At 50.7% G+C, this 25,048-nt stretch overlaps 1 long non-coding RNA gene across 1 annotated transcript in view; it reads right to left on the reverse strand.

Annotated features, from left to right (window-relative positions):
- LOC120373795 overlaps nucleotides 1-23,734 on the reverse strand; it is a 32,999-nt gene extending 9,265 nt beyond the window's left edge. The window contains exons 1-2 of the long non-coding RNA XR_005585722.1: nucleotides 23,324-23,734; nucleotides 9,331-9,507 (exon numbers count right to left, since the gene is read on the reverse strand). This is a non-coding gene — a long non-coding RNA (uncharacterized LOC120373795). The remainder of the gene's footprint in view (nucleotides 1-9,330; nucleotides 9,508-23,323) is intronic.
- Between the last annotated feature and the right edge of the window lie 1,314 nt (nucleotides 23,735-25,048).

The raw sequence follows: 25,048 nt of genomic DNA on the forward strand, positions 1-25,048 counted from the left end.
GTGCAACCTTTTACAGAGCAGAGAGTGGGGGGGAGTTTTGCACCCACATGCACAGGTATCAATAATGGCTCAAGCAGTGTAGAAACAGGCCCCCACTGACAGGTTCAAGATCATCCCTCACATGCTCGGTCTCTGGGGATTGCAAAGGAGCCCTTAGTGACTCCTCAGTTAAAGAATCCGGCATCCTAATCCCTCCAAACAGACAGATGCCTACTGGGAGCTCTTTGCTGGTCACACGGAGGGGGCACCATGCAGCTCTCATCCCACACCCAATGGCAGCCTGCACACTCTTGAGCCCCAGCCCTGCTTTTCCCCACCTCCATCTTTTCCATTGTCTCTGCTCTGAAGGTGTGAGCGGTCTCCGAGCACACACACACACACACACACACACACACACACCAGATCTAGCACTGGTGGAGCTAATGCTCCCCTTCCAAGGATGCAATCCGATCTGTAACCGACACTGCACCGTATCCTTTTGAACTTAGAATACGGCCCCTCAGTCATGTGGATAACAAGAGGGATTAGCAAATCGGGGGGGATGAGAGCTAAATGAAGCATCATCCTGGAAGAGACTGCTCGATCCCTCACATGTTTGCCTTTGAAAGGAAAGAGGAGGGAGGCAAAATGGACTGAGACACTCTGAGAGGAACAGAGAAGCGGGGGAGGGGCAGAAGATGGGCCCAAGGTGAATGCATTACTGCAAAGGCAGGTCAGCACTGGTGATGGCAGAGGCCAACACTCCCACCCTCAGCGTGGCACTAGCCAGCACAGCTCCCTGGGGGCAGTGGTGGCGTGAGAGCTGGTGAAGATGGGGCTCAGGCGTTTGTACCAGTGTGTCAGCTGGGCCTGCTCTGAGCAAGGCTGGACACATGGGGAGAGGGAGGAATGCCAGTGACTGACCCACACTGGCCTCTCCATCGCTGCTACCAGCATTGGGGCCATGCTTCTGGGAGGGCATTCCCCACAGACGAGAGAGGAAAGAGACTGAGAGAGAGGGAATGAGACAGGGCAAGCTGGATAAGCCAGGGGAACCAGCCCAGGACCCAGTGTGTCAAAGAAGGGGCCAGGAGACACCACAGCCTGAGGAGATGCCAAGAGAGGAGGAAGGGAGAGGTGAAGAGAGGAGAGGGTGAAGGAGCGAGCCAGTGGGGGGCAGAGGTGTGAATGGTGCTGATCTACAGCAACCAGATGGGAAGGAGCTCACCTCCCCTGGGATGCCACCACCGCTCGTGCAAAGCACAAAGACGAGGCAGAGGTTCCCAGCCCCATCTGTGCACAGCCCCTATGTTGTCCCTGCTGCACTGCCTCTTGGCAGCCTCGTCGGCTGATTGGACTGGCTGTGGTGGCCATTCCCTAATGGGGCAGGGGGCATTCTCCTCAGACTGGATCACCGGCACCACCATCATGGAGTCCAGCCCTGAATTACCACAATGAGGAGAATCAGTCTCTTCTCTCCAGGGTCCACCCTGAGTGCCTCTGATTCCATGGTCCTGTGGACTCCGGACAATAGCAAGGCACTGCATTTTCAAAGGGCTGGAAGGGAGTGAGGGACCTGTCTCCTCTCAACTTCTCATTTCATCCCCTTTCCCAGTGCTGCACACACTCCAGCCCTTCCCAGTCCAAACTCCCCCTGCGAAGCCGCAGCATCCCCATGCCCAGTGGAGCAGCAAGAGGCCAGGGAAGGGGGAAGGACTCACCCAAGGACTCATCCACACAGCAACTCAATAGCTGATCTCAGGAGCTCTGCTGGCTCCTGGCTGGGGCTTGATCCATAGGCCCTGCTGCCTCTGCTTGCCAAGGTTCCACCTCCCCATATGTGGATCGTGCTCCTAGAGGCACCCTGTCAGATTCATAAGAACAGCCACACTCAGTCAGACCAATGGTCCATCTAGCCCAGTATCCTGTAGTTGGAGGTTTGGGAACCATCTTGGCTAATAGCCATTGTTGGACCTCAAGTATCAGAGGGGTAGCCGTGTTAGTCTGGATCTGTATAAAGCAACAAAGAATCCTGTGGCACCTTATAGACTAACAGACGTATTGGAGCATAAGCTTTCGTGGGTGAATACCCACTTCATCAGACGCATTGTTGGACCTATCCTCCATGAACTTATTTAATTCTTTTCTGAGCCCATTTACACTTTTGGCCATCAAAACACCCCATAGCAATGAATTCCACAGATTAACTGTGCATTGGGTGAAGAAGTACTTCCCTACATTTCTTGTAAACTTGCTGCCTATTACTTTCCCCAGCTGACCCCTAGTTCTTGTCTTATGTGAAGGGGTAAATAAGTCTTCCCTATTCACTTTTTCCACACGTTTCATGTCCTCTATCGTATCCCCCCTTACTCATCTCTTTTCTAAGCTGAACAGTCCCAGTCTTTTTCTCTCTCCTCATACGGAAGCTGTTCCATCCCCCTCATCATTTTTGTTGCCCTTCTCTGCACCTTTTCCAGTGCTAATATATCTTTTTGTAAGATGTGGTGACCAGACCTGCACGCAGTATTCAAGATGTGGGTGTACCATGGATTTATATAGTGGCGTTATGATATTTGCTGTATTATCATCTATCCCTTTCCTAATGGTCCCTAACATTCTGTTAGCATTTTTGACTGATGCCGTGCATTGAGTGGATGTTTTCAGAGAACTATCAATGATGACTCCAAGATCTTTCTTGAGTAGTAACAGTTAATTTAGACCCCATCATGTTGTATGTATAGTTGGAGTTATTTTTTCCAATATGCATTACTTTGCACTTATCGACATTGAATTTCATCTGCCATTTTGTTTCCCTGAAGAAGAGCTCTGTGTGACTCGAAAGCTTGTCTCTCTCACCAACAGAAGTTGGTCCCATAAAAAATATTACCTCACCCATCTTGTCTCTCTAATTTTGTTTCCCAGGCACCCAGTTTGGTGAGCTCCCTTTATAATTCTTTGCAGTCAGATTTGGACTTAACTATCTTGAGTAATTTCGTATCATCGTCAATTTTACCACCTCGCTGTTCACCCCGTTTTCCAGATCATTTATGAGTATGTTAAACAGCACATGTCCCAGTACAGATCTTTGGGGGACCCCGTTATTTACGCCTCTCCATAGTAAAAACTGACCATTTATTCTGACCCTTTGTTTCCTTTTAACCAGTTACTGATCCATGAGAGGATTTTCCCTCATCACATGACTGCTTATTTGCTGAAGATAGTTATTTGACAAAGGCTTTCTGAAAGTCCAAGTACACTGTATCAAACGGATCACCCTTGTGCACATGCTTATTGACACACTCACAGAATTGTAATAGATTGGTGAGACATGATTTCCCTTTACAAAAGCTGTGCTGACTCTTCCCTAACAAATCGTATTCACCTATGTGTCTGATAATCCTGTTATTTACTATAGTTTCAACCAATTTGCCTGGTACTGAATTTAGACTTAACAGCCTGTTGTTACCAGGATCAACTTTCAAGCCTTTTTTAAAAATTGGTGGTATATTACCTGCCCTCTAGTTATCTGGTACAGGGGCTAATTTAAGAGATTGGTTACATATCAAAGGTAGTAGTTCTGCAATTTCATATTTGAGTTCCTTCAGAACTCTTGGGTGAATACCGTCTGGTCCTGATGTCTTATTATGGTTTAATTTATCAGCTTGTTCCAAAAACCTCCTCTATTGACATCTCAGTCTGGGACAGAGCCTCTGATTTGTCACCTAAAGAATTCATTTATTTTCCCTACAACAGTCTTGTCTTCCTTGAGCCCCTTGATCATCCAGTGGCCCAACTGATTGTTTGGCAGACTTCCTACTTCTGATGGACTTAAAAAATTGCTGTTCGTTTTTGTGTCATTAGCTAGTTAATCTCCAAAATCTTTTTCGGCTTACCTAATTACACTTTTACACTTGACTTGCCAGAGTTTATGTTCCTATCTATTTTCCTCAGTAGGATTTGACTTCCAGTTTTTTAAAGGGTGCCTTTTTGTCTCTAACCACCTCTTTTACTCTGCTGTTTAAACCAGGTGGCATTTTTTGTCCTCTTACTGGTTTTTTGTTTGTTTGTTTGTTTTTTAATTTGGAGTATACATTTAGTTTAAGTCTTTATTATGGGTTTTTTTAATAGTCTCCATGCAGTTTGCAGGCATTTCATCCTTGTTATTATTCCTTTTAATTTCCATGTAACTAGCTTCCTCATTTCTGTGTAGTTCCCTTTTTGAAGTTAAATGCTACTATGGTGGCTTTCTTTGGCATTTTTCCCTCTGCAAGATTCTGCTCACAGACTCCTGCTTTCTCTCTCTTAACAGATGTTTTATATAATTGTATGTGTTCTTTGACTTACCCATTGGTATAGAAAGAGATTAGATAGCTAGAAAGGAATAGGTGTTCCAAATAAAAGATGCAGTGAGGCTGCACAGTTACCATAACTACACAGGTCAAGGAATGATTGAAAGTATAACCTTAACTCTGCCTCCTTTTGTGTCTGCATTGCACAAGTCTTTAATTGCATTGCACACTGTTTCTCATTGCATCCAATATTACATCCAAAAAACATGAAAAGAAGGTTGCAAAGTCAAGTAACGTTATGAGATGCCAGAATTCAGGTAGCCTATGCAACTGTAAGCAGAGTCAGGATGAGCTCTACCCTGACATCTGGTGGTAGATTATGGGGAGTGCAGAGTGGAAGTTTCAAGTATTTGCATTAGCATTTCAGTTATTTGCATGGGCACTCCCACCCCACTTAGCATACCGCAAAGCAGCATGGGATGGTTATTTTCACAGCTGTGGGAGCCCCAATTTCGGTGTTATTGGGGCAGGAGGAATGAAATGTTGTCACCCTGATTGGGTAAATGGGGAAATACAAAATTGTCTTGTGATGGGGGGTTTCATTGTCAGCTGGATAGCGCTTGCTAGATGGGGCACATGGGTTCCAAAACCCGTTGAAAGAGAGAGGCTGTGGACAGATATCTGTACTTGGTGGTATAGGCTACTTGTGTGAGCCAGAAGCACCAATTCTACCTATGCCTCTCTCCACTGTGGAATGTCAGAGTTAATTTTTGATTCCCTTAAGAATCTAGATGCAGGTTACTGAGCTGAATTCACTGGTACTGGGGCTCCCCTACTATGAGCTGGAATCACTAAGAGCTGAAATCACTGAAGAGCTGGACTTGCTGAGCTGAGAGCACTGTGCTAATGAATGGAGCTGAAATCACTGAAGAGCTGGACTTGCTGAGCTGAGAGCTCTGTGCTAATGAATGGGGGAGCCTGAAGCAATACTGGCAGAGCAGAGTGGAGCAGTTTGTGCAGCCACTGGGTGAGTGGAGCTGAGCAGCTCATGAGGACGGCTGGAGCAGATCACAGGACAGCTGGTGGACCAGAGCAGCTGGCAGAGCGGAGCAGCCCACAGAGCAAGCAGAGCTGAGCTGTTTGCGGGGACGACTAGTGGAAGCAGAACCCCACGAAGAGGCAGGGCAGTTGGCCCCGAACCATGTAAGGTGCCCCTTTCTACCTAGGCTGGGGAGGGGGACCTCTGCAAAGAGACTCTTGAACTCTGGTGCTGCACTGACCCGGGACAGAGACTTTTGAATTGTGGGACTTTTGGGACTGTGGGTGATTTGGGGGGTTGCTGGACTCAAGGGCCCAGAGAGAAGGACACGGCCCAATTTGCTGGGGTGGGTCTTTGCTCACGGTTTGACTTATGAACTCTAGTTGAGGTATTTTCCAAATTTAATGCTTGTTGTTTATCTTATGTGATTAAACCTTTTCCACTACACCAAGAGTCTGTGCTTGCGAGAGGGGAAGTGGCACCATGGGGTGTGTGTAAGATTTTCCCATTTCACTGGGTGGGGGCTCGAGCTGGTTTGCATTACGTGGTGGGGAAGGGACCCCTATGTATTGAACCTGGCCCTTGCTGCTATCATTTCAGCCTAGCAGAGGGGTTGCACAACATTCATTCACCTCCCTTGCATGTATGCATTATGATAGTCTGTAATTACATTATCACAATTTTTTTCCACAGAACCCCTGCCTTGTTCACAGTGCACATTTTCCCCTGCCAACCCTAGTCTCTCTCTGTCCCAGACCCCAGTCTTTCCCCCACAGGTTCCTTGTCTGAATCTACAGTCTCCCACTCCCAACCAAATCTTATCTTGTCAGCATTCCATGAGGGCTGCTTCCTCCCCCACCTCAGCTGCGCACCAGTGGTGGAAGCACTGAGCAGTCTGCCAGCTCTCAGTTCTGGTGCCCTGCAGCAGCCAGGAAGAGCAATTGCAGGGAAAGTCCTGCTTAGCCTGACAAGCTCAGTATTTTTTTAAATGATTGGAGATATACCAATCTCCTAGAACTGGAAGGGACCTTGGAAGGTCATTGAGTCCAGCTCCCTGCCTTCACTTGCAGGACCAATTTTTGCCCCAGATCCCTAAGTGGCCCCCTCAAGGATTGAATTTACAACCCTGGGTTTAGCAGGCCAGTGCTCAAACCACTGAGCTATCCGTCCCCCAGTACAGAGGGAATCTTCAGGTAATTTAGTTGTCCAGCTCAGAAAGTCTCTACTGAGCATGTGCAAAATGAGATTTTTCAAAGGATATTACTGGTCCAGATTTTGGTGTTTTTTTCACGGAAACAGCAAAAGGCACATCCCTAAGCACCAGGGTGACTCCTCCTGCCAAATCTCAAGTCCCTTCTCTAAGCCAAAACATGTTTTTTTCCTAATCTCATTCTTGAAAATGCCTAAACTGTTTAAACTGAAACTTTCAAAAAATATTCAGCCTGAGTTGGACACCTGGCATGGAAACATTCATCCTAAATGGTTTCGCAAAGTTATAAGGAGACCTGGGCAAAATTTTTGTCTGAAACTTTTTTGGCAAAAAATGCAGATTCAGTGACACCAAAACATTTTGCAAATTGTTTCAATAAAAAAAAACTTTTAAAAAATACCAAAAATTAAAACTTTTTCCTGTATTTTTTTTAAATTGGTTCAAAATTACTTTTTGTTTCAAAATTTCCTGTAATTCTATGTTAAAAAAAATCAGAAACATATTTAAATAGTCAAAATTGAAACAAAACATTTCATTCAACCTGAAATCAATTTTTTTTAACTTTTGGATTCCCTGAAAATTTTGAAAACATTCATTTTCAGTTTGACCTGAAATTATTTTTTTAAAATTTTTCAGTAATGCCAAGCAAACTGACAAATTTGTTATTTGCACAGCTCTGGTTATAAGCAAATGAAAACAGGATCTTACAATGGTAACTGTTGGGGAACTTTAACTGTAGATGGTGCTGCCCATTCTGAATTAATATAAATATTATACCATAGCATATAAAAGCTATTTATGACCACAGCATAAACACACGTTTAGATATCAGTAAACTCCAAATGTTCAAATCCTTGTTACCTGAATTTCAGATGATGTGAAATTCAGATATCTCTCAAATCCAAAATATCATATAGCTGAATCTTCAATTCTCTCAATGTTTTAGACATTTTCAGGCTTGAGTATTTCTCTGTAAGAGTTTTTCCTAAGCCAACATGTAACTGTGACTATAAATCCTGTATTTTCAAACAGTTCAGTGAAGCAACTGAGTGGAAGTTGAGTGAACATGTTTAACTCTAATGCCCACATTTTTGTGCAGCCTTGACATTGCATTGGTATCAATTTTAGCCTTTCATTTCCTAGGGTTTCTTTTCAAAGGAAGCAAAGTGGAGAAGAGGCTCGACTCTCCAAGGTGTGGAAGCTGATGTAGCAAATCCCAAACCTCCCAAGCTCTGCTAGTGGAACCTGTATGTAAGGGGACTGTTGGCCCCTTACTAAAACTCAATGAGGTGTTTTGGTTGGCTAGCTCCCAGTACCAAAAGAAAGGGGAAGGGTTGATGGGAAATCAGGACTCTGAGACTGACAGTCCCCAGGAACAATGGGGAGAGGCCAATGCTCCGGGTCAGCCTGATTGACAGGGCAGGCAGGCTAATGAGGGAGTCAGGAGTATAGGCGCCAACGTTCTCCGGTGCCGGTTGGTGCCCGCACCCTCCAGCCCCTTTCCCTACCTCGACTCCACCCCATCCCCACCCCTAGCCCCACCCCATTCCAACCCCATCCCCAAAGTCCCCACCCTAACTCCGTCCCCTCCCTGCCCCATTGGATCCCTTCCCCAAATCCGTAGCCCCACCTCTTCCCCAGTGCGCCGCGTTCCCCCTCCTCCCGCCTCCCTCCCTGCCCTGCAAATCAACTGTTTCATGGTGCAAGCGCTGGGAGGGAGAGGGGAGAAGCAGGATGCGGCTGCGAGCTCGGGGAGGTGGCGGAGGCGAGCTGGAGCAGGGGGGCAGGGCCACGGGGAGCTGCCGGTGGGTGCTGAGCACCCACCAGAGAGAGCACCCATGGAGTCGGCACCTATGGTCAGGAGGCCTGGGGGACCCTGTCCTCCATGTGAGCTGGAGCTAAAGAAAGAGCAGGGGCCCGAACTGAGCTGGGGAGCAGAGCCATGCCAGATCCAGAGAAGCAGCCCAGGGAGCAGGTCAATGCTAGGTGCAGAGCCACAGAAGCAGCCCAGAGAGCAGACCTGCGCTGAGAGGAGAGCTACAGCAACCAGAGCCAGAGGGATCAGAGAAGCAGCCCAGGGAGCTGGAGGAAGAGTAGCAGCAGTGCTGGGGCTGGAGCTGGAGCAGTCCGGAGGCAGGTGCGGTGAGCAGCAAGGGAGTGCGAGGGGGACCCTGGGCAGCAGGCCTAGTGCAGGGAGCCCCACCAGCCAAGAGGCCTTGGAGGGGGATCATTACCCCAATGGAGGCGGGGAGGGGGCCTGATGCTGGGAAGAAGGACCTGCCACCTAGAGCCTGAAGACGTGTGGCCACTACCAGAGCAAGTGTTCAACCCGCGGCATCCCTGGGATGTGTGAGGAACAGGCTGTGAACTGCCCTGGCATTCCAGCCAGGGCTGGTTGTGATGTCCCCGTGCCACAGAGTGGGGTGACGGTTTTCCTTTCACCCTTCCTTATTTTTTTAATTAGCCGCTGTTTAATAAATTGTATTTGCTCAAACTATAGGCACTGATCAGTGGGTCAGGGAAGCATCCAGTGCAGAGAGAACACCCCAGACTGGGGACACCCTAGCCCCTGCCCTAAGTGACCATGACAAGGTGGGGGGTTGAGCCCCCCCAGGAATCCTGGGCCCACTCTTGTTGGGGTTACAAGGACCCTGCCTCACAGGAGAGTGGAAGGGGAGCCCCCGAGGTCAGGCAGGCCTCTGGGTAAAGGAAGTGGCAGTGAAGACTCAGATCCTTTCGCTAGCCCATTTCACTGGGGTAGTGTATAAGCCAGGAAAGTTCCCCACAGTAGGGGGACCATTCCCCACACTTACATGTAGGTTAGTAATGCTCCCAGCCCAGCTAGCTGCGTGTGCTCATCCGAGTGCAAACCAACAGCCGTTTTTGCTGGGTATGTTCAATGCCATCGCTTTGCTGTATGAACCTCCTCCCCAAGGCACCCCTCCATGCTGATGGTGCTATGTCATAGGACAGCCATCTTGGAATTATCCCTGTCAGGGAACAAAAGGCATTGCAATTATTTTTGAAGCAGGCCAGTGTTGACTCTCTCTAAATCCCAAACTGGCTGGAGAGCTTGTGCCCAGGGGAATAATTCATCGTCAGGCAGGGGTCGTGGCTAGAAACTTCCAGTCACAGTGGGGAATGTCAAGAGAAAGCATGGGCTATAATGGAAACTGCTTTGCAGCCTAATTCTAGCAGTTACTTCTACCCCAATGGCTACAACACACCCAGCACCTCTGTCCCATTAAGCCGTCAGCAGCTCTACCTTCCAAGGGAACTCATTCCCTTCCCCCCACCCCAGCAGGCCCCGTCATCCCTTCTGGAAAGTGCGCAAGAGCTGCTGAGTGTGCTGGAGCCCAGGAGGCCTGGGCTGCCCTCCTGCTCACACGCCCCGCTGGGCAGGTCCTGGGAATGCCTGATTTATAGGCTCGTGCCTTGCAATGTTTACTCCAGGCGAGTTATTTTAAACCAGGAGAGCGAGAGGAGCTGGGCTTTGTTTAAAATCAGGCAAGGAGGTTTGCCTTAAATAGTCAACAGCAGAGAGCCAAAGGGAGGCCACGTGGCAGCCAGGCCTCCAGAGTGGGAGCCAGAGTCTGGCACATGCAAGGGGAACTGGCTCTGTGTAGCGCAGGGGGCAGGCGTTCCTCGGGATTAACCCTTTGGGAGCCTCCTGCCCTCCAAGGCATGGCTGCCAAGGGCAACCCCCAGGTGGCGCTATGTGGCATATAGAATCCCCAGATCCAAACAAACTTCATCACATAAATCTGAACCACAGACAGATTGTCACCAGCCAGTGAGATTCCATCAATAGGGAAAGAGACGAGAGTGCTCAAAGCACCACATAGCAAACCCACAACTCACCTGACAGTCACTGCTGGTGCTGTCTCATAGCAAGCGTCGTGCATTGGGAGCACACGGGGAGGCCAGTGGAACCCGCCCTGCCGCCCCACAGACAGCTGAGCCTCAGTCACTGCAGACCATGTTTCTGGTAAGTGAATCTCTGCTTAGTGCATATGATACATACAGAGCTGCAACCACATCCTGCACACAATCCTGCTGTGACTCCACATTTACCTCTGCACGATGCACACAGCATCTCTGCTTACTGCAGACAGTACTGCCTTAGCTGGCTTCCTCAGCCTTCCCCGTGCCCTCTGAAGGACTCAGACATGTGGGAGCATGCCACAATCCTCTTCCCCTCAGATGTCCGTGGGGAGCGCCAGTAGTGCAGGATCAGGCCCCGCGTTCCCAGCAGCCAGAAGGAGGCCAGAATATTCCACACATCCTCCTGATCCTGCACTTTTAATGAGCATAATTGCTCACTAGGAAAACATGGACAAGAAATGTTCCTTTCACAAGGCGTTAGCGAGACGAGGAGCATGGCAAGGCTGGGCGGTGGGGAGGCGGAGGAGAAATACCAGTGAACAGCTAGCTCAGAGGAAAGGGAATGTGTGAGAGACAGGGAGGGGAAGTGGAGGCAAGGGAGGGCTGATGGGGAGGGAGGCCAGGAGCATGTGAGAGAGACAGTGAAGGCTGTAAAACTGGGCCTGGGTTTTTTGCGTCCCAGCATCTGGTCTTTGAAGCCATCGAGTGAACCTAGAACTGTCCCACCCCTGCCCTGTGGCTGGGCCAGCCTGGCCGCCTCGCTGGCCTGTGAGCAGCAGAATAGGCAGCCTCGCCATCCCTGCTGCCTCACTCGAGCAGGCCTGCACGGTGGGAGACTACTCCAGCCCACAGGATGAAATATTTAGAGGTGTTTAGAGCAATTTCATGTCCCGAGCAGAGCGAGCCGATGAATATTTCACAGCACTGCACAACTGCCAGCCCCCGAAGCATGCTGGGAAAAGACCGAAGGGGGAACTTTCCAGAGCCACCTCTCCTCATTCCATGACCCTTCCCCCATCTCTGGGTCTCTCTCACCTCAGCACCGTACCCCACGGAGATGAAGCCCTGCTGGTCCCCATGGGGCTGTGGAGGCAGGATGTTCCCCTGGTCCAGCAGAAACAGCCCAGCATTTCCAAACCAGGAGCTCCTGCATATCTATCTATCTATCTATCTATCTATCTATTCTCTTAAGGTTTTATACTGCTGCCCACCATTGTAGTGTCTGAGCACCTTCCACGTTAAAAGAACAGCAATAGCAAAGCCCTTAGTGGACTTCATGGAGTTTCTGGCACCTCCCTCTTTTTGGGGTCAGAACTTTGCTCAGGGCAGGGTGCTTTTATTTGTGGGCGAGGTCGGTAGAGGGTTGGGGGTAAAAGGAGTGTTTGAATAGTGAGCGTTACTTACGGTTACAGCTATGAGTCTGTTGCAGAGGTGACGGATTCTGTGACATTACAAGACCTCCGCGACTTCCTGAAAATTCCAATAATTCAGCCCTTGCGCAGCGGAGCTGGGGCTCTGGCTTCAGCCCCGTGTGGTGGGGCTCTGGCTTCAGTCCTGTATGGTGTGGAGGGGCTTCAGCTTCAGCTCCGTGTGGCGGGGCTCCAGCTTCCGTGATTTATTGTTTATTGACCATGTCCTGTCTGTGACTTTTACTAAAAATACATGTACCAAAATACCTGTATCTTACATACAGTGGAAAGGCTTTCTCAAAGGGGAAGGCCTTGCCATGTCTCCTAAAGACAACCAGGCTCTGGATTCACCTGATCTCCTCCGAAAGATTGTTACAAAGCTGGATCCTCTGGACAGAGAAGCTCTCACATGCTTCATCCTGAGCTGTCATCTGCAATGTCCCAGAGGAGTGTAGCTATCGCAGGGTTTCAAAGATGTTCAGTCTTTGATGTAGCTAGGGCTGGAGCCATTAACTGCTTTGAAAATTAGGACCAAAGACCTGAAACTGGGTTAAGAAGCTGACCAGGAGCCAGTGGAGGGATGAGAATACAGGCCTGATATGCTCACAGCAGCCTTAACCATGGACAAGTAGACAGCCGCCGTCTGTATCAGCTGGAACCTGGGCATCATCGACGCATTCAGCTTCAGACACAATGAGTTACAGTGGTCCAGCCCAGTGGGCACACATGCCTGGATTGCAGAGGCTAGTGCCTCGTCAGGGAGGAAGGGGCAAAGATTCCTAGTGAGCTGGAGGGGGGAAAGAAGCCATGTGGGGAAACTGATGCCACCTAGTCAGCCAGACGTACTGAGGAGTCAGACAGGATCCTGAGGCTTCGCCCCACTCTGAGAAACAGGGACTGTACAACTGTGATGGAAGATGAGACAGACAATGTCTGGCCAGCTCTTCGAAGCATTCCCCTTTTTGACTAGCGCCACTTGGTCTTGCCTGGGTTCAGCTGGAGCCAGCTGCTCTTCATCCAAGAGCTGATTTCCTGTAGGCATTCTGACATTCAGCAGTGGTTGCTCCAGCTGCCAGTGAGATCTAGTTGAGCCCATGGCATCTCCCTGTCGCTCCCAGCGGGCTCATGCAGATGTTGAAGAGAAACAGAAATAGTGAAGGATCCCACAAGCAAGAGCCTACAGAGATGAGGAGCAATTACCCATCACCATTCTGAGTTGTGCTGCGGAGGGACAACTGGAGCCATTGTAGTGCTGGGCCATCTACTGCTATGTCATGTAGGTGGGTTAGCAGTACCCAGTGGCCACTGAGTCAAAAGCTGCAGAGGAGCCCAGCATTGTGACTAGGGAGATCTTCCCTGTGTCCATAGCCACAAAAGGCTGTCTTCTAGTGTCTCTCCCCCACCCGCCAGCCTTGCCATGCTCCCCGGTACATCCCTGACTGTCTTGGCTAATAGTCGTTGATGGACCTATCCTCCAGGAACTGATCTAGCTCATTTTTTTAACCCTGTTATACTTTTGGCTTCACAATGTCCCCTGGCAATGAGTTCCACAGGTTGACTGTACGTTGTGTGAAGAAGTACTTCCTTCTGTTTGTTTTAAACCTGCTGCCTATTAATTTCAGTGGGTGACTCCAGTGTAGCGGGCAGGTGTAGGTTCCCCTACCGGTCACTGGGGATATGGCATGGACAGGGCAGTGGACTTTGAAGAGTGCCTGAGGAGGTTTGTTTACAGAGACTTTGATAACCTGAGAGGGGGGAAACTATGATGACCTGGCCAGGGGGCCAACCCACAGAGAGGAAGCACTGAAGCTCTTGGAGCGTGAGAGATGCTGCCTAGTGAAAGATTGGGACAAGGAACCTGAGAAAGTGCAAGAGGAGGCATCAAACCAGTGGTGAGCTAATCCCCAAATGAGCCTGAAGGAGGCGCCACAGTGGTGAGTGGAATGAATCTCATGACACTCCCCCTTAGTCATTTCTTTTCCAAGCTGAACAGTCCCAGTCTTTTTCTCTCTCCTCATATGGAAGCTGTAAAGGATTGTTTTCCAATGTACATTACTTTGCATTTATCAATATTGAATTTCATCTGCCATTTTTTTGCCCAGTCACCCAGTTTTGTGAGATCCCTTTGTAATTCTTCACAGTCTGCTAAACTATCTTGAGTAATTTTGTATCATCTTAAAACTTGGCCACCTCACTGTTTACCCCTTTTCCCAGATCATTTATGAATATGTTGAACTGCACTGGTCCCAGAACACATCCCTGGGGGACACAACTATTTACATCTCCCCATTGTGAAAACTGACCATTTATTCCTACCCTTTATATCCTATCTTTTAACCAATTACAGATCCATGAGAGAACCTTTCCTCTTATCCCATGACTGCCTACTTTGCTTCAGAGCCTTTGGTGAGGGACCTTGTTAAAGGCTTTCTGAAAGTCCAAGTACACTGTATCCACTGGATCCCCCTTGTCCACATGCTTGTTGACCCCCTTAAAGAATTCTAGTAGATTGGTGACACATGATTTCCCTTTACAAAGGCTATGTTGACTCTTCACTAACAAATTGTGTTTATCTATGTGTCTGAGAATTCTGTTCTTTACTACAGTTTCAACCAATTTGCCTGTTACAGAAGTTAGGCTTACCAGCCTGTAATTGTCAGGATCACCTCTGGAGCCTTTTCTAAAAATCGACATCACGCTAGCTATCCACCAGTCATTTGGTAGAGAGATGATTTAAGTGATAGGTTATATACCACAGTTAATAGTTCTGAAATTTCATATTTGAGTTCCTTCAGAACTCTTGGGTGAATACCAGCTGGTTCTGGTGACTTATTACTGTTTAATTTATCTATTTGTTCCAAAATCTCCTCTATCAATTCCTCAATCTGGGACAGTTCTTCAGATCTCTCACCTAAAAAGAATGGCTCAGGTGTGGGAATCTGCAGTGAAGACTGATACAAAGAATTCATTTAGCTTCTCTGCTATGGCTTTGTCTTCCTTGAGTGCTCCTTTAGCACCTGGATCATCCAGTGGCCCACTGACTGGCCGATTTCCTGCTTCTGATGTTCTTAAAAAAAAATTGCTGTTAGGTTTTGTCTTTTATTTGAAGTTGTTCTTCAAATTCTTTTTGGGCCTGCCTAATTACACTTTTACACTTGACTTGCCAAAGTTTGTGTTCCTTTCTATTTTCCTCAGTAGGATTTGACTTCCAATTTTCAAAGGATGCCTTTTTGCCTCTAACTTCCTCTTTTACTCTGTTGTTTAGCCATGATTGCATTTTTTTGTCTTCTTACTGTTTTTTGTTCTTGTTCTTAATTTGAAGTATACACTTAATTTGAGCCTCTATTATGGGTTTAAAAAAAAATTCTATGCAGTTTGCAGGCATGATGCTCGTGAAATTGCACAAGTAGTCATTAAATATGAACTACAGGCCCAGAAAGTAGGTTTGTATCATTTCCAAGACTACCTATCAATAGTGAAAGCCAGGAGCTGCATGAGGAGGAGTCTGAAGTAAAAATGACTGAAGTGTTACTCATTTCCAAAACACAATTCGGCCAAGAAACACAAAATAATCCAACCTTACCACAGCTTGAGAGAGTGACTCTATACGGACAGACAACAGAAAAAGCCCAGGCACCTCCAAGCATAAGAAAGTATTGGGACTGTGGAGATGGAATTACTGCAGTTCCATACCAAGGACCTTGTGTCATGATACCACAAGGCCCGAGGTCAGAAATGCTAAGTATAAAGCACCCTGCCCAGCTGAATATTGAGAAATGTGAGACAAAGAGCTTGAGATGCCATTGAAGGAAGGGATCCATGTGTGAAATCTGAGGCCAATAAAGGTATCAGAATGAAAAAGATCCACAGAAGTCACCAGATATTGCTAATTGCTCTTGGTCCAAGCTTGGCGTAGATTTATTTGAATTAAACAGGAAAGATCACCTCTTATGAGTGGACTGCTTCTCAGTTGTTGTTTTTTTAACACAGAGCTATTGCACAACACATCAAGTAGCACAGTCATAGCATAGTGTAATGCAGCGTTTGCTCCCGATGGGAACCCACATGAGTTAATAATAGATAATGGCCCACAATTGCTGAGTGGTTCATTTCAGCAATACTCTTTGCAATCCCATTTCAAGAGCAATGTGTCAAGCCCTTACCAGTACAGGCAAGTGGGTAGGCAGACAAGTCAGTGAAAAGGGCAAAGAACTTGATAAAATAATAGCACTGGTGGATTCACGGGCTCCCTACTTAGAAATGTTAGAATATGGCAGCATGGCCCACACAACTTTATTAGACTCCCAGTTCAGAGACTCATGGACAGCTGGACAAAAACCTTCATGTCAACCTCTTCTTGAGCCAAAAAAAAGCTCCCTCCTAGCCCAGGCAGTTACAAAAGCGTTATTCACCAGGAAACTAGAACAGGAGAAATCCTCTGAAAAGAATGGTAAACAGGAGCCCCCCGGCAGGGGCAGAGAATGCTAGATCCAAATAGAAAGTGCGTGCAGCTGGCCAAGGAAACAGCAAGCCCCTCCACACCAAGATCAGGCGTCTGGGAGGAACAGAGGCAGCTAAGCAAAGCCAAGGAGGATGCTGTCTCTGTTTCTAGAGGACACCCAGAGCACTGCTGACAGGGCCCTGTGCTGGCACAGGCCAACTCACTCACCCAGCACATTCAGCTGAGCTCCTCTCACCTAACCCCAGCTGTATCTCAGCGCTAAACAAACGGAGCAGGACTGAGCACAGGAACTGGCCAGATGGGCAGAGGGCCTTAGAGACTCGCAGAGAGCAGGTCTTGGTAGATGACCAGTGAGAAGCAAGACAATCCTCTGATGTGCCAGGTGGGGTCGGGCATTGGCCTCCCTGTACCTATCTCAGGCTGGGTTTGGTGTCTGGGGCTGTGTTCGCCTAGGGCTGTCATTTGGGACTGACAGTCTATTTTATTTGCATTTCATCTGCCAAAAACAAAAGTAGTCGCTGGAGCCATGGGAAACTGATGCTGGTCCTGTGATCCTGCCCCAGCTCAGGTGACTGGGGCCAGGGACTGAAGAACCCTAAGCATTCATTGGATATAGAACAACAGATGCTGCGAAGGCGTAGCAGATGCGGGGAGGGGAGGGAGGCAGCGGTGATAGGAGCATGTGGTTACTGTAGGAAGTGTAGAGCCATTGAAAATGTGAAATAAATAAACCTACCTGTGTTCCCTGCTGAGCCACAATCCTCTGGCCCTGCTGGGGATTTGAAGCAGGGCAGTAGTAGCTTTATTGGCCAAGTTGGGGGAGAGAGTTCCATGCATAAGGCGCAGGGCCGGCAGTTCCACTAGGCGACCCTAGGCGGTCGCCTAGGGTGGCAGGGTTTGGGGGGCGGCATTTTGCCACCCTCGGCGGAAATTCGGCGGCAGGGGGTCCTTCTGCTCCGGGTCTTTGGCGGAAATTCGGCGGCGGGTCCTTCACTCACTCCAGGACCCGCCACCGAAGTGCCCCAAAGACGTGGAGCGGAAGGACCCCCGCCGCCGAATGCTCAGAGGAGGAGCGCTGCCGCAAAAACCGTGGTGCCACTCCTGGTAAGGCAGAAGATGTGAAGGCCCTGGTGGGATAAACAAGTGATGACATTTGCTGGCTCAGTGGAGTGGGGGCAGAGTTGAGAAGGGACTCACAGGGGAGGACAAGACATGCTGGAGAAGGGGGAGCCAGTCGAGGGGCCCAAGGAGGAGGGTGAGCACACGGCGGGAGGTGGTGCGGGCCTGGCGCTGTCTCCTAGCAGAACACCCACTGGCTTGCCCAGGAACAGGGGTTAGTGACGTAACAGAGTGTGGAAGAGACACCCAGAGGGGGGATGAGCCTTTGAGAGGAAGAGAACATGGTCTGGGACGGGGCAGGAGAAGTGAGACTGAGGAACTCGGTGGTCTCTATCCCTTGTGCTCCTGGAAAGCCCGAGAGGACAGTGCTCTGGGTGGCTGCAGCACAGGCTAGCACAGGGGGTCTCCATCCTGCCACTGCCAGGGGCTCGCCCACATTAGTCCCTGTGCACCATGCACCCTGCCCTGGCCCCTGCTCTCAGGGAGACCTGCCATTCTGCTGGTGGTGTGTGGAGGAGCTGTCAGAAGGAATCACATCAGCGCATGGTGCAAACCACCAGGGACAGCCTAGCTCCTTCGGCTGAGCTCATCTCCCCTAGCAGAAGTGCCCTCCCTCACCATGCACACACCCGGGCACACACAGCATGAATACATACACGGAGTGCACACACACATGGTGCACTCACAGCACACAGGATACACACAGAGACCATGGAATTCCACAGCACGGGGGAAATTCTGCGGTGAAGGGGAATTGAGGTGAGGGCTGGCTGGGTTCCACAGCAGGGAGAATTCAACAGAGGAGGGAATTCTGCACTGGGGCAAGAATCTTGCAGCAGGGGAATGTCACGGTGGGGCGGATTTGGTGGCAGGTGGGGAAGTTCTGCAGTCGGAGGGTGTGGGGGGGATTCTGCAGCAGTGTTACACAACTGTTCAGGAGCCTTTGGCTTATTGAAGAAATTCTTCAAATGTACCATGAGGTGAAACGCCCCAACACTGTACAGGAGCTCTCTGCACTTTGACAGGGAGGTGACTCCTGCATACAGCAGGGAGAGCCTTGCACTGCAGCTGACTGGGGGAGTGCAGCCATGCCAGGTCAGGAGGGCCAAAGAGGAGGGAAAGAGGACGTAATTGCCATACCTAGCTCCCCTCCTACAGAGTATCAAGACTCCACATGACAGCTGCCTTTCCCTGATGTGCAGCTCCTACGCTATGGAGAAACACACAGGTGTGGGGAGGACGGCAAAGTGGTGTGAAGGGGAGACGGTGGGAAATTACCATTTCTGTGGCCTCATGTGGCACAGACCGAGAATCTAGTACATCTGTGGGCCGGATCCCTGGCCATACTGCAGCCCGGAGGGTGATGTAACTTCTGGCAGAGGATATCCCCAGGAACAGGCTGCCTTAGAGCCTGTCCTTCCCCACCTGCAGAGCCTGCAAAAGTGCAGCTTACCCAGAACCTGAGGAACGGATCCAATATTTTCTCTAGGTCTCCCAGTTTGTAGCAAGTTCTCTCTGTTCGGAGCCGCCAGCTCTAAGTCACTGCAAGAGCAGGTGTAAATGGAAGGGTTGGCAGATGAACTGTAACATGTAGACCATCACAGATCTCGTCACTGACCAGACACTTCACAGCTCATGGACCAAGTCCAACATCTCCCTGCCCTTCACACCAGTCATGCCTGCAAGGTCCATCCTACGCTTTGCTGTCTGAATCTGGGGCAAAGGTTTAATGAGGATATTTACCTTAGGGCCAGTCTGAGACCATTAACTAACTGATATGTTAACCCTGACGTCTTAGCCCCATAGCTCTCAGCGTGCCTCACCTGGGCTCCATGGAGAGGATAAGGAAGGTGCATAAATCTCTCAACAGAGGTGCTTGAAGTTTTTCCCATGAAATATTTCTCCCCAAGAGAACGTGGATTTTGATGAAATGTTTCAATTTTCCAATCAGGAAATTGGAAACAAAAAATTCTGCCTCACGCCACCATGTTGAAGTAAAATGGATCTACACAATACAATAAGATAAAGGCCTGAACCTGCCTTTAGCCCACATCTGGTGTTTCCTGAGTCCAGGCCTTGGTACAATTTGCTTTTGCCTGGTCCCTAGCTTCCTAGCCCCTTGTCCTTTAGGCTGTCCCCCTCTTTAGCTCAAGAGAAGCGCCTTAGGAACGAGGCCTGGCTTTGTGCACTGTGTGCTCTGGAGCAATGTTCGCTTGGGCTCCAGTGTCAGATTTTGATTTAATAGCACAAGTGTCAGGACCCAGTGAGATACCAGCGGCCAGTTGGCTTGCGCAGGGAAGATCTGTTGGTGCCAATTGCCCCTGCAAAGGGAGTTCATTTCTTCCTGGTGTACAGGGATGATCTTTTAAAGGACACGTTTCTGCTCTGGGGTCCTTAAAGTGGTGAGCAACCACAAGTTGGTCTTCTGAACAAGCTTCAGGTGATGGGGAAACCTGACAGAAGTCCTGCACCGGAGCAAGGATTTTCAACTGCATACTGTCTGTGCACTCATTACAGCCTGCCCTGTGTTTGCAAATATCGTGCCAAGAGGCCTTATACATGCACTGAGTCACAAGAGAGATGGTACAGAGCTCGGAGGGGTGGAGGGGCACTTCACTGCGAACCCCTTGGTGCTGACTCCTATCCTTTAGTTATGACTTTAACCACTGATAGGTAACTCAAGACTCACCAGCAACCACTCTTTGTCACCATGGACACAATCAGCGCCAGCAGATCCAACGCTGCTGAGGGATGCCCATGAACCCAACGGCCAACAGGCCCCAGTCTGAAACCAGCCAGAGACTGATTGCTCATGGCCTGGCAATTCAGCCTCCACTAAAAGGGACCTGGCAGGTATGTGACATGTGGCCTAGTGATCCCAGAACTGAGACGCCCTTGCTGCCCCGAGGAGGGGGTGGTTTGGGAGCCTGTAGATTTATGCTCCAGCCAGCCCACAGGCCATAGGCAACAGGATCAGAGCCACAAGTGGTGACTCTCAGAGAACCCCAACGTGAGGTGAGGAGTCATCCCTGACCTAGAGCTGAGTAAGCCGCGTGCGGGGATGAGTCACTCCTGTGCAGGATTCCAGCCCATCCACAAGTCAGGAGTTGGTCTGGTGGTTCTCAGGGCAGGTATCTAAGCCTCAGAGGAGGAGCAGCAGATCAGTTTGCCCAATATCATGGCATTGCATGGAACTCGCTCTTCCTGATAGTTGTGATAGACTCCACAGGCCTCAGCCTGCTCCAGCCCAGCTCGGATTCCAGCCCTCCTCCTGCTCCAGCCTAGCTCCAAGCCCTATTCTTGCTTTGTTCCCAACCTGCTCTTGACTCCTGACTCTGGCTCCAGTTCCTGGTCTGACTCTCCAAGTCTTTGTTTCTGCCATCCAAGAACTGTCGACACCCTCACCAGACACTAACTCCAGCCAGGCCAGGGGGCACTCTTCCTTCAGGCACTCGTGTTTCCTGCTCTCCAACACCCCAGAAGCCTTAACAGTTTATCTGTGAAGAACATAAGAAACTCCTCACCATTCTAAACTAGTAATTACTGACCAGGCCTTGCCACCGGGGCTAGCCCACTGGGACATGACTCCCCGGGGTAAGGAGGCCTACAGCTGGGAATTGGTGATGGCTGGTTGACACTTTGGCTAGAAGGGGAAGCCAGTTATGAACTGGCATCTGTAACAAAGTACAAAACTCCACAGAACTTCTAGCTCCCCCAGCCAGGAGGAAACAGACCGGCCGTGGCACTGATATAGGGTAGGATAACCCTAAACTGAAACACACAAGGTGCTGAGGAGCTGAACTATCCACCCTAGAGTGTGGGTGAAGCTGAGCCCAGGGAATACTCTCCTCAGCCCTCTGGGAAGAGCCAAGAGAGCCCAGAGCCTGCCAGAAAACACTTCTGAGCTGGAGTTGGTAACCTGAGAGACACCGTCTGCAGAGGTGTTCTTGGTCTGAGAGCCCCTAGTTCCAGCCCAGCCCCTGCAGGGGGGTCCCAGAGTGGTGGGATGGGATGTGGGTTACAAGCAATGAAATGGTTAACAGGACCCTGAGCCCAGTGAGGTCACTGGGTGGCAACTGGAGGGGTGTTAGGCACAACTGGTGATCAAAACCAATGCACAGAGCTGGGTCTGCATACAGGAAGGAGCAGAGGGCAATGGAGAAGTGGCCAGGGAGGAGCACCAGGTGAGAAGTAGCTGGGAGTTTCCTCTCTTGGGCTGAAGGCTGAGACGCCTGGGAGGCCAGGCAGCCTGGACCACAGGCGGGTTATCCTGAGCCAGGAGGAAGCTGGAGGCAGTGATGGAAAAGCCTCAGGGGTGTTTGAGCCTGAAGAAGGGCGCTGAAGAGAGAAGGAGGAACTCTGCAGCCTCTCTCAGGGAACAGAGTGTGGAGAGGCCTGCAGGGTCAAGAGAAAGCTAGGGGACGTTTGGCCCTGGGATCCTCTCCTAAGTAGAGACATCTGGCAAAAGGCTGGGAGAGAGACAGAACAGCCACCCAGGTGCTGAGCCCTGAGACAGGGCAGGAGCTGGACTTCCAGGGAGGGAGCCCAGGGACGTGTTCGGCTGTGGAACAGAGCAGGGGAAATGATCCAGCGCAATGTGGCAGGGTGAGCTGACGTTTTATACTTCGTTTGGGACTTTGCTGGGGGATTCCCAGGGAGAGCCCTGTGAGCCATGGCCCTGAGGAAAGGGTGAACCTAGTGAGCTTGTGGGGAGAAGGACTGAGCAAGAGACTACTGTAAGTGCAAGGTGATGGCAGTCAGCAAGCAGTCTGACAGAGCAGGCCTGGGTCCCCGGGCTGGAACTCGGTGTAGATGGTGGGCCTGGGTTCCCCTACCAGCCACTGGGGAAGGAATGAGGCCCCTGAGAAGTGGACAAGGACAACAGAGAGCCCTGAGAGAAGGGTTTGGGGACCATGGGTCCCAAAGGTGGAGCCAAATACTTTTATAAAGACATTGGACTATTGTGTGGTGGATGGTGTTAACCCAGAAGGGCTGGGTCCAAAATGTGACCTGGCTGGAAGGCCAAGTCAGGAGAGGAGGCAGACCACAGCAGGGCCAAAGCAACCCTCAGCAGGGGGTGCTAGCAGGAAACCTGCTACGCCACACCCAGTCACAAGGGGGAACACTGCTGGTGAGTCAGATCTTCCACAGCAGGGCCAACGGCAAAGACTGGAAAGCGGGGTAGGGTTGCCACCCGTCTGGTATTCGCCCAGACAGTACGGGTTTCGGTTTGTGTGCCCAGGTGCCATTTAACAAGCCCCGATGTCCATTTTTTTGGTTGTTTTTTTTATCTTTGGAAAAGGGGAACCCTAAGCAGAAGAAAGGAGCAGGAACTGCTGCCTCTGGGGCCAGGCTGCTCGTGCAGCTCGCAGTGGTGCATGGCCCTGTGCAGCCCCCAGGTGGCACACAAGGTGGCCTTGGCCATGCTGGTGAAGACTCTGCAAGCGATGGGGGCAGGGCTTGGGGGAAAGTGATGGAGCAGAGGCGGTGCCTGGGGGAAAGTGCAGGGGCGGGGCCTCGAGGGCAGGGGCAGGACCTGGGCGGGAGAGGTGGGGTAGAGTGTGGAGCCTTGGAGATCTGATTACCAGCTAAAGCAGTAACCCTAGAGCTGGGCCACGTGTGGAAATGAAATGTTCACAGTGCTGCAGGGGAAATCTCCAGCGCTATGTGGGTTCAGTAAAAGCAAGTGATGTGTGAACCTCAGTAGGCTGGGGGTCAGTTTGGACAAGCACCCAAACATTATCCACATTTTGTAAGCCTGTACGTTTGGCTTGAAATCACCCACCCAGCTGTCTAATCTGGCTGGCTATGCTTTTACACCATGCCCATCATCCTAGTGTCTGGGTGTGAGCATGGCAGGGGCACACTGGAGAGCAGGAGGAAAAAGGTTTGCGCTGTCATTGCCCGGCCTGCCCCTACTCTGGGGCTCACCTGGGCGTCAGGTTCCAGGGCCATCAATCCACCAACTGTCACTAGCAAGAAATTCACTTTAAATGCGAGCGGAGCGTTCCTCAGGCCTCTCGAACACAGAGATGAATCCCTTCCCTTCTCCTTCATCAGCAGCCCCCAGCCCGCCTCACAGCTGTCACGAGGGAGACCCCAGCTTCCCGGGGTGGCACACAGTGCTGTGGGTAGGCACAGGAGGGGTGTGAAGAAAGTGCGGAGGCCCCTTTCTGCAGTGACAGCAGCTCTCCCTTTGGAGGAGAGCGGACTGCATTCCCGGTGTGACAGAGAAAAGCTCCTGCTGGGGTCCTCGCTTCCTTAAAAGGGGCGGCCCATCACTCCTGCCCCATCTGGCTTGTCTCAGCACTTGGGGCCGCCGGTGGAAAGAACTCGGGATCACTCAGCGTTGGCAGCGGGATGGGCATGCCATTCTCCCCTCCCCCATCTCCGCTTTCTCTGCTGGGGGCTTAGGGGAGCAGAGGTCACCTTATCTGCTCCACCGTATGGCCTTGGATAACTGAGTGCTAAGTGCCTCGCTGAGCAGCACATACTAGGGCAAAGACTCAGAGTTGGGGCCAGCTCTTCCAGGGTGTGCCTAGCGCCACCAAGCATCCAGCCGCTGTTTGCTGGAGTGCCAGCAGAGTGCTCGACACGGACACTTGCCAGTTTGCTTAGGGCAGCCGAAGCTTAGAGGAGTGAACAAAGCACTCGCAGAGACATGGCCCTGGGCCTGTATTGCCCCTCACACCTGCAGAGAGAACGGTGACCCACTGCCAGGGAGGCAGTGAGCATGGAGAGGAGGAAGCTCTCCCCTTTGCTCCTCTGTGCCGGGAGCAAGATGCCCACAGCAACTGGGTGAGTAGCTATGGAGCAGGCTCCACACCCCGGAAACCAGCCAAGGGTGTATCTACCCTCCAGCTGGCCATACCCACACTAGCTTGGATCCAGCTAGTGCACTAAAGCAACGTAGCCGCAGTGGCTGAGCAGCGGGACGGGCTAGCCACACAGTACCTGCCTAGGGCCTCGCACAGGATCGGACCCGGGCGGCTGGTCCCTCCTGTCACTCACACCACTGTGGCTGACTTCTGGTTTTCGTGCACTGGCAGGGGTATGTCCGCTCGTGGGGGGAATCGCAGCACCAGTTCCAGTTCTGACGTCCCCAGAGCAGGGATTGTTTGTATCTCCACAAGCCCTAGTCCCACTGCAGTGCCTTAGCTATGAGACCATCCTTTCTCTTCCTGCAGTCCCTGCTTCACTGACCGCACGTCTCCCAGACCAGGCAGGGCTGCTACACACAGCAGCCCTCTTCCCTACACACCCCTGGGCTTTTCCCCGAGCACTGATTCTTTTCCCCCGGGGTCTCCCATCCAACCCCACCCTGCTTTAGCCCTCAAGAGCTGGTGGAATCCCAGCATATTTTCTTTTGTTGGTGCGGGGCTATAATTTTGGGACTAACCTGAGCTGTCGGCCTGGGCCCCAGCCTGTCCCCCAGGGAACCCTTCTGAACTCACAGGGGCTACTTCAGAATGACTGTAAGGTTGATGTTGGTTAAAAACCAAACCAACAGGAAAGGTTCGCGCCCCTGGGGCCAGCAGGGCAGTAATGGCTCTCAGGGCAGGAGTGTGGCTAACGGAGGGAACGGGGTGTGGGCTGATGGCAATAGCACCAACTGAAGGGCCCCAGGGACAAGGCTGTGCCCTGCTCCCGTTCCTG

The sequence above is a fragment of the Mauremys reevesii genome, linkage group 10 (assembly GCF_016161935.1).
Source record: "Mauremys reevesii isolate NIE-2019 linkage group 10, ASM1616193v1, whole genome shotgun sequence".
NCBI classification, from domain to species: Eukaryota; Metazoa; Chordata; order Testudines; family Geoemydidae; genus Mauremys; species Mauremys reevesii.